Source organism: Chanodichthys erythropterus, chromosome 11 (assembly GCF_024489055.1).
Source record: "Chanodichthys erythropterus isolate Z2021 chromosome 11, ASM2448905v1, whole genome shotgun sequence".
Taxonomy (NCBI): Eukaryota; Metazoa; Chordata; class Actinopteri; order Cypriniformes; family Xenocyprididae; genus Chanodichthys; species Chanodichthys erythropterus.
The window spans coordinates 1,499,485-1,511,826 of record NC_090231.1 but is presented as its reverse complement, the minus strand read 5'-3'; positions in this window follow the sequence as shown (position 1 = coordinate 1,511,826).

The following is a 12,342-nucleotide window of genomic DNA, read 5'->3' as shown; positions in this document are numbered from 1 at the left end:
CTTCGTCCTTTTGCTCATCAAAACCCATTCCAGACTCTTCAAAGTCAGCCAGCATAAAAGAGACCCAGATTTTCCATTACATGGCTTATGTTCGCTTTCAGAAGAGTGGTTATTTTGCATTTCAGAAGAGCTGCAGGTGTACATGAGATAAATGTCTGGGTGTGATTATAAAGAGATATGTCATTTTCTGGCAGTAAATAGTAGTGTTTATTGTAAAAATGCATAGTAGTTATGTTTCTGTCCTCCTTCAATTTTAATACGTTGAGTATTTTTATCTAAATGCAGTAGTTAGTTGAGGATGGCTGATTTTATGGTCAATTAATTTGATTAAACTGAGAATCAAATGAAATTGTCCATTAAACATTTGACTGATCAAATTGTAAAAAGTGTTGTTTAAAAACGAATCGCAGGTAATTGTGGAACTTGTGTTATCCCATTTATGATCCCAGAGATAATGTGCATTTCAGCAAACTTTAGAGTTTACAAACCAGTGTAGTGAATTTACATGTTTATAAATGTGCACAATGCTGGGTTCTGATATAAATCTATAAAAATATGTAGGAACACAGATCCAAAACTGAAATGGAATACATTATAGCTCAAGTTTGAAGTTTTCAGAATAGGGTTATGTAAAATAGTATGTTCATTACTACTCATTAAGTAGTATTGGTAGCTTTATGTATGAGTCCTTCACTTGAGCAGAGTGCAAGGAGACATTCAGACCTGTCTGAATCAGTAATGTTGGGATGTGTAGTTATGGTCAATCAAACCATGGGACCAGAAGTGACAGAGTAACCAGGAATAAAGCGGTCAACACACTGATCTTGCTGCTGACTTCCGCTGATGAAAATGCTGCGTTACAAAGAAAACAGAACAGACAGAATTTATCATTCAGTTACCGTTCAGGATTTTGCTTAAAGCTCATCTAGTAGACAGAGTAGGGTTGCAACAGGGCAGATTTGAACTGTTTTGAATGTTAACAAATTAGCATTCTCTATCTGTGTCTGCATTCCTTCAAAAATTTAAAGTCCTTTTTATTGGGAATACAGTAGTGGCCAAAAGTGTTGATTGGATAGGATATTTGTTTTTAATGAACCTTACAAGTTGGATTAAGCCATCAAAATAAGAGGAAAATATACATATAGTTAAGGTATTTCACAGGTAAACCTCACAGGTAAAAGCATACATTGACCACAATAAAATCAGTTATTAATATTTTGTTGGTTTTCTTTTGTTTTTGCATGTGTTCATAATTTCATTGCATTATCACAAATAAAAAAAACCTGACTCCAACCACAAGTATGAAATATACTTTCAAAATGAATTTTTAATAATATTTGAATAAAGGGTGAAGATGTCAATTCTCCTAGGCCGGACATCACATGTGGCCACTTTAGATTTTTATTCTTGTCTGATAACAAACTGTGCCTCTTATTGTAGATCATTAAATTATTAAATATTTTTTTTTAAAAATGGGGAATTTACTATTAATGAACACCTTAAAGTGTACTTAAATTTGGACAGTAAATTGCGTGTAATAGCGCCAGGCAGTTTGAGTTCAAATTTTTAACTTAATTTATGAGTTTACACAACAACAAAAAAAAAGTGCCATTTTGATTTAAAATTTAGATTCCAAGTGATTTGTTTTGATCTATTCATCTGTAGATAATTTACTCACTCAACCTACACTATAGTGAATACATTTCCTGCATTGATAGTGCAAAACTTGCAGGAGTGAGCACTATTATGCGCAATATCACATAAAAAACACAACTATACTCTATCCTACAGAATTTAAAAAAATACTACCGTGCAGAAATTAAAGTAAAAATACTTGTCTGAGTAAAAGATTAAATTGCATCACATACCTGTTCCATTTATCACAATTTCAGACGTGAAGATCTGGAAGGGTAACGAGTTGTTTTTGGCTGCTCGAACTATAGTGTTCACTATCTGGGTGCTATTGGGTAGAATGGCCTCCGCTGTAAATGTAAGATCCATGGAGTTCCGGATCATGGGAATACTCCTTGTTCTTACACCTGCATCACTGGAGAGAGGGAATGTGAATCAAAATTCATTTATTAAAACTGAGTATAATGATAAATTATAAGTTATATTCAAGAAAACGCCAGCATATACATACCTGAAGCTTGTTATGGTTAAGATACTGAATGATCCAGGGTAATCAGCAGAGAAAAAGAGTTCAAGCTGCAAAAAAGAGAGAGCTGTTTAGACTAAATTGTCAAAAGAATGTTTCCTAAAATAACCAAAAAGAAGACACATTACACCTACCCCTTGTTTTATCATTGTTGCCCTGTTCTGAAATTCAGGTGAAGTTTTATTTGAAAGAGCAGTCACAAAGGTTCCATCAGTCAGGATTGTCACTGGAATTGTCTGTGGTGATTCTACAAAAATGATTAAAAAAATTATCACAAACTGCTGTTTTCTAGGCAAACTAACATAGTAAATTTCTTCGAAATTGTGCATATCAGACAACTGTAAATCATCTGTGATTTGAACTTACTAACGACAGTAATAGCGTTGGTATCAACAGAAACGTTGAAGCCAGAGCTTGGATTTGCCACTGCTTCTTTCAAAGTCTCCACAATGGAAGTGCTGCTGGGGATGGGTTCCGTTGACTTTTCATTAAACACTAACTTAATATCTGCCTGTACATTTTGTTCTGCCCGGGTTTTGGAAACAGATCTTTAAAACAAAACAAAAACAGCACGGTTTATAACTGCTTCCAGATATATGAGAATATGAATGTCTGTCAAATGCAAAAATGTAAGTTTATATGACATTCTTTAATACTTTAAGAATGTCACAGAATCTGTCTGACATTGAAGGCAGGATAGAGTGTAAATCAAGTACTGAAACAAACTATTAACTTACATGAAACCAAGCACGATGGTCTTGATGAAAAGATCCCCATATTTTGTTTTGTAGACTACATCAAACTGTGAAAACAGTGAGTCAGCGAGTCATTAGGAATGTTTCTAAATATTCAATGAAACTATTACATGTCATGGATGTAGATCATTCTTTTTTTCTTTTAAGTGTATCACATAATTGAACAAGTGCAAATAAAAGAAAATTTCATCCTATGAATGAAATTAAGTTTAGATTTTTGCTTTAGAATTTTACTAAAACATTTAAGCATTTAAAGTAAAAAAAAAATAAATAAATAAATAAATAAATAAATTTAAATCCATCTTATCTTACAATAAGTGTGAATTTTTCATTAGTTCTCTTGACCCTAAAGAAGATTTTGAAGAATGTGGATGTTCTGCAGTGTAAAACGTACCTCAGCCTCTACCTTTGTGGCTAGCTTCTTAAATTCTGGACTTTGTTGGTTTTGAAGCGCTGGAATAAATACCACTATAATGACAATCTGTAAGGCTACTGTTGGCTGAGGACGTTCTGGTAGTGTGGTTGTGGGCGTTGTTGTTGTTGTGGTTGTTGTTGTTGTTGTTTGTGTGGTGGTTGGTTTGGTTGTAGTTGTGGTTGGTTTGGCTGTTGTTGTAGTAGGACTGGTTGTGGTTGTTGTAGTAGGACTGGTTGTGGTTGTTGTAGCAGGACTGGTTGTGGTTGTTGCTGTAGTAGGACTGGTTGTGGTTGTAGTACGACTGGGTGTTGTTGTAGTAGGACTGGGTGTGGTTGTAGTTGTAGTAGGACTGGGTGTGGTTGTAGTTGTAGTTGTAGTAGGACTGGTTGTGGTTGTAGTAGGACTGGGTGTGGTTGTAGTTGTAGTAGGACTGGTTGTAGTTGTAGTAGGACTGGGTGTTGTTGTAGTTGTAGTAGGACTGGGTGTGATTGTAGTTGTAGTAGGACTGGTTGTAGTTGTAGTAGGACTGGGTGTGGTTGTAGTTGTAGTAGGAATGGTTCTGGCTGTTACTGTTTGGACAATTTGCAGAAAAAGTTAAATAAAAATAATAGTTGAGAAAACTATTAATCTCCAATGCGATAAAAAAATACAGTATAAACAACACCTATAAACAACTATAGTTTAATAACAAAGAGTAATACAGAAAGCATTCTTAATTGTTTTGAATGACACTGAATTGAAGATATTGCTTGTTTGACTTACCGTTTACACTGGTGATGGTAAGAGTGGTGCTGGCATTTAAAATAGTTTCAGATATCAGTTTAAATGTGGGTACAGTTGTAAATGTTACATCCATATCAGTTATGATTGATCCACGACTACAGAAAGGACGAGGAAAAGAAAGTCATTGTCATTTTTTTTTAAGTAAAAGTACAGAAACTCTCATAACGCATTATATATTATTTTTTTCTCATTTTATATATAACTGTCTAGACTTTTTTCTTAAAAAAAAAAAAAGTTTTCAAAAAAAGTAAGGAAAGAAATACCCACCGGAAAGCAATAACTGTCATTTTAATGAAGGTGCCATTGAATTTCTTTTCAAAGATTGGCTTAATCTGTGGAAAACAGTTTCACAATGTCAGGTTCAACACAAATTTGAACCACAGTCAAAAGCCTACAACATGAAGGACATTTGGTGGTCATTCATTCATTCGTTTTTACATGATATGCAGTTACTGTTTCAAAATTTCAGTGCATATTAACATGTACTGTAACAGTCTTATCTTGAGTTCTTGCTCAATATTTAGGTTCCTAAATATGCATTCAAGGTCAACACTTGAACACACTCAAATAGGGGTGCAATGGATCATAGTTTTTCTATGATCTGTATGCAAATATTAACTAAGAGCGAAAATTTATAATTTCTATAACTAAATATGTTTTTTAGACCTTAATTTATTTGTAGCTTTGTTCTAAGTGACATGTAAAGAGTAATGAACAGAAAAACACTGCAAACTGTGGACACACACTTGGAGCAGTGTGCAGCCATTCTATTGTATTTATCTATGCTTGTAATTAGAGTATTTGTTCTTATTTTATTATTGACTGTTCACTTGTCGTTAATAATGTTTGAACTTTATTACTTAAGCTAGTAGTTTTTGCTCTGATATCAAACTACTTAAAGTGTGCTTTCATAATAAATGGAAGGCAAAGTTACATTTGCAGCCCAACTCCACTTTTTATTTTTATTTTATATTTATTCATTTATTTATTTTGCTGATCTGAAAAATGGTTCGATCCCTGACTCAAAAAACACAATCTGATCCAAACCGTGAATTTTGTGGTTCTTTGCACCACTATTAAGTAGTGAAAGTAAAATCTGAACTAGCAAATTATTAAAATAACAGCTCATAGGACACAAATATAATAGAACACTATTTGCTTTTAAATCACATGCATTACTGTATATGTGGGGTGCAAATAGTTTACTCTAATATTTATATTAGGGTGCAAAATAAAATACTTCATGCATTAAAATGCAAAGAATTAGTTACTATTTAGCTTGCGGTGCAAATTGCCTTAGATATTTATCATGCAACGTACCTCCTTTATGACATTGTTTGTTCTGTTTTTAAATGCTTCCGAGGATGGATCTGACAGTTCAGATATAAATTCTTCATTGCTGGAAAAGCTAACAAGAACTGCAGAGTTTATAGGAGTTGTGGTCGTTGGTTCAGTTGTAGATATAAGTTGTGTTGTTGTTGCTGTAAGATGGGTAGTCGTAGCTGTAGTGACTGTATTTGTAGTGTCTGCTGATGTTTGAGATGCTGCAATTTCTGTGGTTGTAGTGTCTGCTGATGTTTGAGTTGTTATAGTTGCAGTGATTGTAGTGTCTGCTGATGTTTGAGTTGTTGCCGATCCAGTGGTTGTAGTGTCTGCTGATGTTTGAGTTGTTGCACTTTCTGTGGTTGTAGTGTCTGCTGATGTTTGAGTTGTTGCAGATCCAGTGGTTGTAGTGTCTGCTGATGTTTGAGTTGTTGCAGATCCAGTGGTTGTAGTGTCTGCTGATGTTTGAGATGTTGCACTTTCAGTGGTTGTAGTGTCTGCTGATGTTTGAGTTGTTGCACTTTCTGTGGTTGTAGTGTCAGCTGATGTTTGAGTTGTTGCAGATCCAGTGGTTGTAGTGTCTGCTGATGTTTGAGTTGTTGCAGATCCAGTGGTTGTAGTGTCAGCTGATGTTTGAGTTGTTGCACTTTCTGTGGTTGTAGTGTCAGCTGATGTTTGAGTTGTTGCAGATCCTGTGGTTGTAGTGTCAGCTGATGTTTGAGTTGTTGCACTTTCTGTGGTTGTAGTGTCTGCTGATGTTTGAGTTGTTGCAGATCCAGTGGTTGTAGTGTCTGCTGATGTTTGAGTTGTTGCACTTTCAGTGGTTGTAGTGTCTGCTGATGTTTGAGTTGTTGCACTTTCTGTGGTTGTAGTGTCTGCTGATGTTTGAGTTGTTACAGATCCAGTGGTTGTAGTGTCAGCTGATGTTTGAGTTGTTGCAGATCCTGTGGTTGTAGTGTCAACTGATGTTTGAGTTGTTGCAGATCCTGTGGTTGTAGTGTCTGCTGATGTTTGAGTTATTGTGGTTGCAGTGATTGTAGTGTCTGCTGATGTTTGAGTTGTTGCACTTTCAGTGGTTGTAGTGTCTGCTAATGTTTGAGTTGTTGCACTTTCAGTGGTTGTAGTGTCTGCTGATGTTTGAGTTGTTGCACTTTCTGTGGATGTAGTGTCAGCTGACGTTTGAGTTGTTGCAGATCCTGTGGTTGTAGTGTATGCTGATGTTTGAGTTGTTGCACTTTCTGTGGTTGTAGTGTCTGCTGATGTTTGAGTTGTTGCAGATCCTGTGGTTGTAGTGTCAGCTGATGTTTGAGTTGTTGCACTTTCTGTGGTTGTAGTGTCAGCTGATGTTTGAGTTGTTGCAGATCCAGTGGTTGTAGTGTCTGCTAATGTTTGAGTTGTTGCAGATCCTGTGGTTGTAGTGTCTGCTGATGTTTGAGTTGTTGCACTTTCTGTGGATGTAGTGTCAGCTGACGTTTGAGTTGTTGCAGATCCTGTGGTTGTAGTGTATGCTGATGTTTGAGTTGTTGCACTTTCTCTGGTTGTAGTGTCTGCCGATGTTTGAGTTGTTGCAGATCCTGTGGTTGTAGTGTCTGTTGATGTTTGAGTTGTTGCAGATCCTGTGGTTGTAGTGTCTGTTGATGTTTGAGTTGTTGCACTTTCTGTGGTTGTAGTGTCTGCTGATGTTTGAGTTGTTGCACTTTCTGTGGTTGTAGTGTCTGCTGATGTTTGAGTTGTTGCAGATCCTGTGGTTGTAGTGTCTGCTGATGTTTGAGTTGTTGCACTTTCTGTGGATGTAGTGTCAGCTGATGTTTGAGTTGTTGCAGATCCAGTGGTTGTAGTGTCTGCTGATGTTTGAGTTGTTGCACTTTCTGTGGTTGTAGTGTCTGCTGATGTTTGAGTTGTTGCACTTTCTGTGGTTGTAGTGTCTGCTGATGTTTGAGTTGTTGCAGATCCTGTGGTTGTAGTGTCAGCTGCTGTTTGAGTTGTTGCACTTTCTGTGGTTGTAGTGTCAGCTGATGTTTGAGTTGTTGCAGATCCAGTGGTTGTAGTGTCTGCTAATGTTTGAGTTGTTGCAGATCCTGTGGTTGTAGTGTCTGCTGATGTTTGAGTTGTTGCACTTTCTGTTGTTGTAGTGTCTGCTGATGTTTGAGTTGTTGCAGATCCTGTGGTTGTAGTGTCTGCTGATGTTTGAGTTGTTGCAGATCCTGTGGTTGTAGTGTCAGCTGATGTTTGAGTTGTTGCACTTTCTGTGGTTGTAGTGTCAGCTGATGTTTGAGTTGTTGCAGATCCTGTGGTTGTAGTGTCTGCTGATGTTTGAGTTGTTTCAGATTCTGTGGTTGTAGTGTCTGCTGATGTTTGAGTTGTTGCACTTTCAGTGGTTGTAGTGTCTGCTGATGTTTGAGTTGTTGCACTTTCTGTGGTTGTAGTGTCTGCTGATGTTTGAGTTGTTGCAGATCCTGTGGTTGTAGTGTCTGCTGATGTTTGAGTTGTTGCAGATCCTGTGGTTGTAGTGTCTGCTGATGTTTGAGTTGTTGAGATTCCAGTGGTTGTAGTGTCTGCTGATGTTTGAGTTGTTGCAGATCCTGTGGTTGTAGTGTCAGCTGATGTTTGAGTTGTTGCACTTTCTGTGGTTGTAGTGTCTGCTGATGTTTGAGTTGTTGCAGATCCTGTGGTTGTAGTGTCTGCTGATGTTTGAGTTGTTGCACTTTCTGTGGTTGTAGTGTCTGCTGATGTTTGAGTTGTTGCACTTTCTGTGGTTGTAGTGTCTGCTGATGTTTGAGTTGTTGCAGTTTCAGTGGTTGTAGTGTCTGCTGATGTTTGAGTTGTTGCAGATCCTGTGGTTGTAGTGTCTGCGGATGTTTGAGTTGTTGCACTTTCAGTGGTTGTAGTGTCTGCGGATGTTTGAGTTGTTGCACTTTCTGTGGTTGTAGTGTCAGCTGATGTTTGAGTTGTTGCACTTTCTGTGGTTGTAGTGTCTGCTGATGTTTGAGTTGTTGCAGATCCTGTGGTTGTAGTGTCTGCTGATGTTTGAGTTGTTGCACTTTCTGTGGTTGTAGTGTCTGCTGATGTTTGAGTTGTTGCAGTTTCAGTGGTTGTAGTGTCTGCTGATGTTTCAGTTGTTTCAGATTCTGTGGTTGTAGTGTCTGCTGATGTTTGAGTTGTTGCACTTTCAGTGGTTGTAGTGTCTGCTGATGTTTGAGTTGTTGCACTTTCTGTGGTTGTAGTGTCTGCTGATGTTTGAGTTGTTGCAGATCCTGTGGTTGTAGTGTCAGCTGATGTTTGAGTTGTTGCACTTTCAGTGGTTGTAGTGTCAGCTGATGTTTGAGTTGTTGCACTTTCAGTGGTTGTAGTGTCAGCTGATGTTTGAGTTGTTGCAGATCCTGTGGTTGTAGTGTCTGCTGATGTTTGAGTTGTTGCAGATCCTGTGGTTGTAGTGTCTGCTGATGTTTGAGTTGTTGCAGATCCTGTGGTTGTAGTGTCTGCTGATGTTTGAGTTGTTGCAGATCCTGTGGTTGTAGTGTCTGCTGATGTTTGAGTTGTTGAGATTCCAGTGGTTGTAGTGTCTGCTGATGTTTGAGTTGTTGCAGATCCTGTGGTTGTAGTGTCAGCTGATGTTTGAGTTGTTGCACTTTCTGTGGTTGTAGTGTCTGCTGATGTTTGAGTTGTTGCAGATCCTGTGGTTGTAGTGTCTGCTGATGTTTGAGTTGTTGCAGATCCTGTGGTTGTAGTGTCTGCTGATGTTTGAGTTGTTGAGATTCCAGTGGTTGTAGTGTCTGCTGATGTTTGAGTTGTTGCAGATCCTGTGGTTGTAGTGTCAGCTGATGTTTGAGTTGTTGCAGATCCAGTGGTTGTATTGTCTGCTGATGTTTCAGTTGTTTCAGATTCTGTGGTTGTAGTGTCTGCTGATGTTTGAGTTGTTGCACTTTCAGTGGTTGTAGTGTCTGCTGATGTTTGAGTTGTTGCACTTTCTGTGGTTGTAGTGTCTGCTGATGTTTGAGTTGTTGCAGATCCTGTGGTTGTAGTGTCAGCTGATGTTTGAGTTGTTGCACTTTCAGTGGTTGTAGTGTCAGCTGATGTTTGAGTTGTTGCACTTTCAGTGGTTGTAGTGTCAGCTGATGTTTGAGTTGTTGCAGATCCTGTGGTTGTAGTGTCTGCTGATGTTTGAGTTGTTGCAGATCCTGTGGTTGTAGTGTCTGCTGATGTTTGAGTTGTTGCAGATCCTGTGGTTGTAGTGTCTGCTGATGTTTGAGTTGTTGCAGATCCTGTGGTTGTAGTGTCTGCTGATGTTTGAGTTGTTGAGATTCCAGTGGTTGTAGTGTCTGCTGATGTTTGAGTTGTTGCAGATCCTGTGGTTGTAGTGTCAGCTGATGTTTGAGTTGTTGCACTTTCTGTGGTTGTAGTGTCTGCTGATGTTTGAGTTGTTGCAGATCCTGTGGTTGTAGTGTCTGCTGATGTTTGAGTTGTTGCAGATCCTGTGGTTGTAGTGTCTGCTGATGTTTGAGTTGTTGAGATTCCAGTGGTTGTAGTGTCTGCTGATGTTTGAGTTGTTGCAGATCCTGTGGTTGTAGTGTCAGCTGATGTTTGAGTTGTTGCACTTTCTGTGGTTGTAGTGTCTGCTGATGTTTGAGTTGTTGCAGATCCTGTGGTTGTAGTGTCTGCTGATGTTTGAGTTGTTGCACTTTCTGTGGTTGTAGTGTCTGCTGATGTTTGAGTTGTTGCACTTTCTGTGGTTGTAGTGTCTGCTGATGTTTGAGTTGTTGCAGTTTCAGTGGTTGTAGTGTCTGCTGATGTTTGAGTTGTTGCACTTTCTGTGGTTGTAGTGTCTGCTGATGTTTGAGTTGTTGCAGTTTCAGTGGTTGTAGTGTCTGCTGATGTTTCAGTTGTTTCAGATTCTGTGGTTGTAGTATCTGCTGATGTTTGAGTTGTTGCACTTTCAGTGGTTGTAGTGTCTGCTGATGTTTGAGTTGTTGCACTTTCAGTGGCTGTAGTGTCAGCTGATGTTTGAGTTGTTGCAGATCCTGTGGTTGTAGTGTCTGCTGATGTTTGAGTTGTTGCACTTTCTGTGGTTGTAGTGTCTGCTGATGTTTGAGTTGTTGCAGATCCTGTGGTTGTAGTGTCTGCTGATGTTTGAGTTGTTGCAGATCCTGTCGTTGTAGTGTCTGCTGATGTTTGAGTTGTTGCACTTTCTGTGGTTGTAGTGTCAGCTGATGTTTGAGTTGTTGCAGATCCAGTGGTTGTAGTGTCTGCTGATGTTTGAGTTGTTGCACTTTCAGTGGTTGTAGTGTCTGCTGATGTTTGAGTTGTTGCACTTTCTGTGGTTGTAGTGTCTGCTGATGTTTGAGTTTTTGCAGATCCTGTGGTTGTAGTGTCTGCTGATGTTTGAGTTGTTGCACTTTCTGTGGTTGTAGTGTCTGCTGATGTTTGAGTTGTTGCAGATCCTGTGGTTGTAGTGTCTGCTGATGTTTGAGTTGTTGCAGATCCTGTGGTTGTAGTGTCTGCTGATGTTTGAGTTGTTGCAGATCCTGTGGTTGTAGTGTCTGCTGATGTTTGAGTTGTTGCACTTTCTGTGGTTGTAGTGTCAGCTGATGTTTGAGTTGTTGCAGATCCTGTGGTTGTAGTGTCTGCTGATGTTTGAGTTGTTGCAGATCCTGTGGTTGTAGTGTCTGCTGATGTTTGAGTTGTTGCACTTTCAGTGGTTGTAGTGTCAGCTGATGTTTGAGTTGTTGCAGATCCAGTGGTTGTAGTGTCTGCTGATGTTTGAGTTGTTGCACTTTCAGTGGTTGTAGTGTCTGCTGATGTTTGAGTTGTTGCACTTTCTGTGGTTGTAGTGTCTGCTGATGTTTGAGTTTTTGCAGATCCTGTGGTTGTAGTGTCTGCTGATGTTTGAGTTGTTGCACTTTCTGTGGTTGTAGTGTCTGCTGATGTTTGAGTTGTTGCAGATCCTGTGGTTGTAGTGTCTGCTGATGTTTGAGTTGTTGCAGATCCTGTGGTTGTAGTGTCTGCTGATGTTTGAGTTGTTGCACTTTCTGTGGTTGTAGTGTCAGCTGATGTTTGAGTTGTTGCAGATCCTGTGGTTGTAGTGTCTGCTGATGTTTGAGTTGTTGCAGATCCTGTGGTTGTAGTGTCTGCTGATGTTTGAGTTGTTGCACTTTCTGTGGTTGTAGTGTCAGCTGATGTTTGAGTTGTTGCAGATCCAGTGGTTGTAGTGTCTGCTGATGTTTGAGTTGTTGCACTTTCAGTGGTTGTAGTGTCTGCTGATGTTTGAGTTGTTGCACTTTCTGTGGTTGTAGTGTCTGCTGATGTTTGAGTTGTTGCAGATCCTGTGGTTGTAGTGTCTGCTGATGTTTGAGTTGTTGCAGATCCTGTGGTTGTAGTGTCTGCTGATGTTTGAGTTGTTGAGATTCCAGTGGTTGTAGTGTCTGCTAATGTTTGAGTTGTTGCAGATCCTGTGGTTGTAGTGTCAGCTGATGTTTGAGTTGTTGCAGATTCTGTGGTTGTAGTGTCTGCTGATGTTTGAGTTGTTGCAGATCCTGTGGTTGTAGTGTCTGCTGATGTTTGAGTTGTTGCACTTTCTGTGGTTGTAGTGTCTGCTGATGTTTGAGTTGTTGCAGTTTCAGTGGTTGTAGTGTCTGCTGATGTTTGAATTGCTGCAGATCCTGTGGTTGTAGTGTCTGCGGATGTTTGAGTTGTTGCACTTTCAGTGGTTGTAGTGTCTGCGGATGTTTGAGTTGTTGCACTTTCTGTGGTTGTAGTGTCAGCTGATGTTTGATTTGTTGCACTTTCTGTGGTTGTAGTGTCTGCTGATGTTTGAGTTGTTGCAGATCCTGTGGTTGTAGTGTCTGCTGATGTTTGAGTTGTTGCACTTTCAGTGGTTGTAGTGTCTGCTGATGTTTGAGTTGTTGCAGATC